Source organism: Balaenoptera borealis, assembly GCF_965194805.1.
Source record: "Balaenoptera borealis genome assembly, chromosome: 10".
NCBI lineage: Eukaryota > Metazoa > Chordata > Mammalia > Artiodactyla > Balaenopteridae > Balaenoptera > Balaenoptera borealis.
In genome coordinates, this window is record NC_138874.1 from 74,546,755 (window position 1) to 74,552,456 (window position 5,702).

A 5,702-nucleotide genomic window follows, 5' to 3' on the forward strand; every position below is an offset into this window, starting at 1 on the left:
AGAGAATAACCATGAAGTCAAGCCCTTCCCAAATTTCTGACCCACCAAATTTTGAGCAAATTAAAATGATTGTTTTAGGGCATGAAATGTTGGGGTAATTTGTTATGTGACAGTATATCACAAAATCAGATTTTATTTATAATCTGATTATTGTTGCTATAGCTAAAGCCTGGAAACACAAAATTCCTGAAGGAAGGAAGCTAATGCTAGAGGATTATGCTCCAAGCTCCCACTTTTACAACTTCCATCACAGTCTCTGTCCCTTAAAGCATGAGAACTTATCTTTTAGGTTTTGCATTTGCCAATTGCTAACAAATGTTTGCTAGTTAGATGGAAGATTAACAATTGTCCTTCCTGAAAAAGTAAACAGGTAATCTGTCATAGCTACTTCCTTGACAACTGTGTGACTTGTTAAACGTAAAAAAAGGTTAAAGATACTATTTCTTTAAAAAGTGAAACAAATCAAAATAGTAATTAAATTTGGGTGATAGCAATGTTGGTATGATAATATTCTTTATTTTGTAATAGAAATGAAATTATTTATACATATCAAATAGGTTTAACTCTTTCACCTTTATATATTTCTTTTCAGTAGTTCCCTTGCAGGGGAATAAAGAGAACAGAAATACAGTGCTCTGGTAGACCATATTGTTCACTAATTCATATACCCTAGACCTATGGCTTTATCCTTTCTTGTAAGTGATAATAGTATGACTATTTTCTCAAGGGACTATCAGGGAATTTTCCATTATAATGGTCTAAATTCCAGTCAGTCCTCCTAAATATCTCAGATTTCACATAAAATGCCATTCATAAATCCTCATCTTTTTCATTCTTAACATTTAACTAAATGATAAACAATAGGGAGAAGATCCATTTATAGCTAAAGGGATGTCCTAGATTCCTCCTTTAAATACCCTATCTGCAAATATAGTCACATTCTGAGGTACTGGGGCTTAGGAGTTCAAAATATGAATTTGGGGGGAGACAAAATGGAGCCCATAATAATAAGTATATGTATTTATTCATTTTGTAACACTTCCAGAGTGATTGCAATACCTTAGAACACAAAGTAGATTATGGTGCTCCACTCTGTATTAAATTATTTCTGATAATTTTAGGATTCTTGTGTCAACTTTGTATAAAATTTGTCTCCTGCATTACTCCCATATATTACTTCTCACAGGGTATATTTGTATCGCCTTTAGGAACAGGCTACTTCTTGTACTAATAGAGATCTGGAAATCTCTTTAAAATTCTATGTAAATTAAATGTTATTGAATGGTATTTGGTGTGTGGTCTCAAAAATTTTCTTTGAAAAGTTTTCATTTGCATCTGTGTTATGGGTGTTATCTGTCAAGGCTAGGCAAAAGTCATTTATTTATTTATTTTAATAACTACCAAGGTTTTTAACATTGTTCGAAGTATATTGGTTTGTTAGCTAAAAGACATATAACAACTACACAATTACAGGTGGGCATTTTCAATATAGACTGACTAAATTCCTCTACTTATATTTTGATGATGTGTGCTTTAGTTTTAATTCCTCTAAAGGAATTATTGGTGTTTAGATTTTAGGGAATTTGAAAATAACTAATTAACGTTCTCAACTTAATTAATATGTTAATATCAGAATTTCAATAGTGAAAAAGTTGAATTGATCAGGCATTAGGCATTAGGTAAATAAATGTTATTGTGTGCCAACAGTGGCATCTGATATTTAAAATGCAGTAAGATTGTATTGTAATATGTTTTGAAACATGTAGCACATAGTGTATAAAATATGAATAAAAGAGCCTAGCATAAAACAGCATATAGAAAATATATATATTATACATATTAATGAAAGATAAAAAGCACCATATTGAACATTCATGCACATTGATTGTTAAAGATTGAAAAGATGAGAATTTTTATTTTAATTAATATATATAGTAAGGTCTGTAACAATTTAGATATTTCAAATACCTTTACACTATAGCTTTTCTCTCATTTATAAGTCAGGGTATATTAATTATAAAATCAAGTCACTTACAATTAATGGCCCCAAACAAATACATAACAATGTGAAGATTCCACAACTAGATACTCTCCTATGCATGTAATATATACTGACTTTCACAATTTTTATCAAGAAACCAAATGCAGCAGGCATATACAGATATGCACATATACATATACATACATAACATACCTAGGAAAGACATTGCCTTATGCCATGTTCATATGACAATTAAAAGTATATGGTTGGTTACACAGTGAACTGAATGTGGAAAATTCTAATTTTATGTCTTGGTGCTTTGAAAAAGAGGGAAAAAAGATGCCAGTCTTAAGCAATGTGACATTAAATTTAATACCAAAGTCATTCTAACATGACACTATTGAAAGAAATTTGATTTTTGTTATATCATGGCCATTTTATCATTGTTGACCATTTTAGAACTGATAGATGATACATACTAGATCTATCCAGCAATGTAAGCAAAGTTCTAAAAAGAAAACAAAATTCTGAAAAGCAAAAGGTTATTATGAGGTATAAATAAGAAAGGAAAATAGCACAAAATGTCAACTGGATTTTGAGATTTGTATAAAAAGCCATCAAGTAGTGGGTGTCCATGAAACTTGCCATTTGTGCTTATATTGATTAATTGCAAGATAAATAAAATGTGAGCATTTTAAATACAGAAAGGAAAATGCTGTTAACCTTCTGCAGACTGAACTTTATAAAGCTGTTTTTAGATGTGTAAATCTTGCTGAAATTAAAGACAGAAAGTGTACTTTACACATCTTTTTATTTTTAAGAGATAATGATTCTAATCGGACCCAAATCCATTTTATGACTTGGGAGAGAGTTAGCAATGCTTATATGAACCTATCATCCAGGTGATAGTGATGAGTGGGTGTACAGTGGTACTTCTCAAGAGAAAGAAGGGGTTACTATACAAAAAAGTAAAATAATTGAATGGGGTACTATTTTCTAAAATGGGCCATTTAGGGAATCTTTTTATGAATAATATTAAATGTCCAATCTGCATCAGTTTACAATGCAACAAACCGACCACCTCCTTAAAATATATACCCTCTGCTTTCTTACTTGTTTCATTATCTTCATAAAAAGTACATTTGTCATTATGGACAAGGACCATAAAAAGCAGAGTTCCTATACAGAAAATAAGTACGTGTGGGGGAGAGAGCACAAACAAAGAATCAAAAGGCCAAAAGACCAGTCAAAATACTGAAGAAAAACTATATAGGTTGGCCTAAGCAATTGAAGAAAATTGGAGGGTGTTAAATAGCAGAGAAAAATGTCTGTGGGGGGAGTACAGTGAAGAATGTTTATACTAGAGCCTACCTTATTCAAATTGAGTAATTAAAGATAGAGAACCTCCTTGTGATACATGGTTATGAGTCCTTAGAAGTGAATGTGCTTTTTAGGGGTCAAGCTAATTTTTAGATGGCATATAATCAAACAGTTGAAAAAATACATTATTTCTGTAACTGATGACATTATAGCCAAAATGAGGAAATACAATCTAAAAAATCAAAAGCTATATATAAATGTGTTTTAATTTATGTTAATTTATTCATATTAGATTATGATTTGCAAGGCACTAACTGGAATAGACAACTAGTGGTTGCAACAGAGGTTCATTATGCCATATGCTGAGAGATCTATTATCTATTTTAATGAAGTCCAAAGTCTCGGTAAAGCTACTCTCTAGTAAATTTAATAAAAGCATGTAACAGGTATAAGTGCAGGAAATACTTTCATGGTAAACAGTTACATAAACCCCGTGTGGCTCTGCATTTCTTCTACTTTTTGACCAGAATGTCCATATCATAAGGGAAAATAATACTGTCTTTGGAGTCCAAGTTCACATATTACCCTATCAGGGAATACTTCCAACATACTTAGACAGGGATAATCCATCTTCTGTGTTTCTGCATGTCACAATAATCTTCACATAGCATTATATATATATATATATATATATATATATATATATATACACACACACACACACACACACACATATATATATCTTTTCAATTAGATTGTATATTCCATGAAGGAAGATTTTATTCACTTTGCATTCTTACTTTTTATGCCTGAGATATAATGAAAGCTCAAAAAATGTAGATGACACAACTGGATGTAGTTCCTGGACTTAGAATTTTGAGTTTGAAATAGATTATGACTTATTTTTTCAGCACTGTTTTGCCTTTCTGCGTTTCATAATTGATGAAGTACATGAATTGATGTAGTGCATGAAAAATGCTTACTGCAGTGCCTGGCACAGAGCAACATATTAAATAATCAAACTCATGTTATTAAGCCTCTGCTTTAAGTAATTCTCCATCCCCCTCCTTCAAACACCCAGATCTTCCTACTCTGATACTGAAATCTGAGCCTTCACTTTGCAGATAGCATCCTGACCTCAAAGCATAGATAGGTGATATTAGCATTTGTAAGAAAGAGTTATGCTGTTGGAATGAAGTTAGTACAAAGTCAAACTCTCAATCATTGGAAGACTTCCCTCCCTCCCTCCCTCTTCAAAAATATATCTCCTGGCTTGCATGTATTTACAGTGTAATAGAAGAGAAACATGGGATTTTCTATAATAAATATAAGCATAAAATACTGAAAAATACAAAACAAAGACAAGTTAATTCTGCCTGGAACGCAAAGGAAGGCATGGCAGAGTTAGATTTAAGCAAATCCTTGAAAGATGAGTAGGCAAGTGAATAAACAATGTTTAAGCAAAAAGTGCAGAGGCAAGAAATTTCATGGATTAGATAGAAAATCATGATAAAATCTGAATCACAAAATCACGGGGGTGGTGGAGGGCAGGATGTGAGGGACATAACGCCTCCAAAGTTGAATGGGACCATATTGCCAGGGTCTTATGTTAAGGAGCAGTCTGGTGTTGACAAAGCCTACATGAAGAGATTTGTATTTTAGAACAGTAAGTAAAGGAGAAAACTGATTTCTGGGGGAAGAGAAAGGTTGCATATCTGTTGTAATAGTGTATGCGTAATATGATGGGGGGCAAGTAATCATGAAGATAGAGCACAGTAGAGAGAGTTGAGAACCATATTGTAGAATACTGCAAAATTTAGAGGGGACACAGTCCAGAAGAAAGCCCTCACTTATGGCACCATTTGCAAGTTCGGGGTACCAAAACATCCTCAGGTTCAAAATCTCAAACAACTCACTGAAGGCTATTACACTCATGGTTATGATTATTACAGAGAAAGGGTTTAGATTCAAATTGGCCAAGGAAAGAGATTCATGGGGCAGAAGACAGGAGGTTCCAGACGTGGAGCTTCCAGGTGTCCTCTCCCCATTGCAGTCATGGAAAATGTTGGCTTCTAACAACAGTGTGTGACAGTACTTGTAGAGTATTGCCAAGTGGGAAGCTCATCCAAGCTTTGGTGGCTTTATTACATAGGCAGACTGAAGCCTCTGTGGCTGATCTCATTCTATAGCCTTTCTGGAGGTTGAGCTGACACCATGTGACCCCAAAACCCCACTATAAATGGCCAGAACTCACCCTAAACAAAGACACTTTTATCAGGGCTTAGAGATTATGGGAGCAGAAGCTGAAGGTAAAGGCCAGACCTCTCTCTGAGAACGGGTAAATTCTTTACTACACAAGTATCAACAGGATGTGGTTTTAATGGTGGGTAACTGAATATTT